Consider the following 204-nt stretch of genomic DNA (forward strand, 5'->3'; position numbering starts at 1 on the left):
CTCTCGAGGGGCTCAGTTGATCTGGTCAAACATCATGTCCTCACTCATCAGGAAGCAGCCTCCATGGAACAGGAGGGGGCACCTGGGACATCCTCTGTCCTCAGAAGTGTCTAGGGGGATTGGCTCTTTGGGAACATTTCCTGGCCTTGGGGGCAGTGAAACACCCACTGGCAAGCCTGTAAAAGGAAACTTCTGCCCACAGCT

Source organism: Pteropus alecto, unplaced genomic scaffold (genome assembly GCF_000325575.1).
Source record: "Pteropus alecto unplaced genomic scaffold, ASM32557v1 scaffold135, whole genome shotgun sequence".
Lineage (NCBI taxonomy): Eukaryota > Metazoa > Chordata > Mammalia > Chiroptera > Pteropodidae > Pteropus > Pteropus alecto.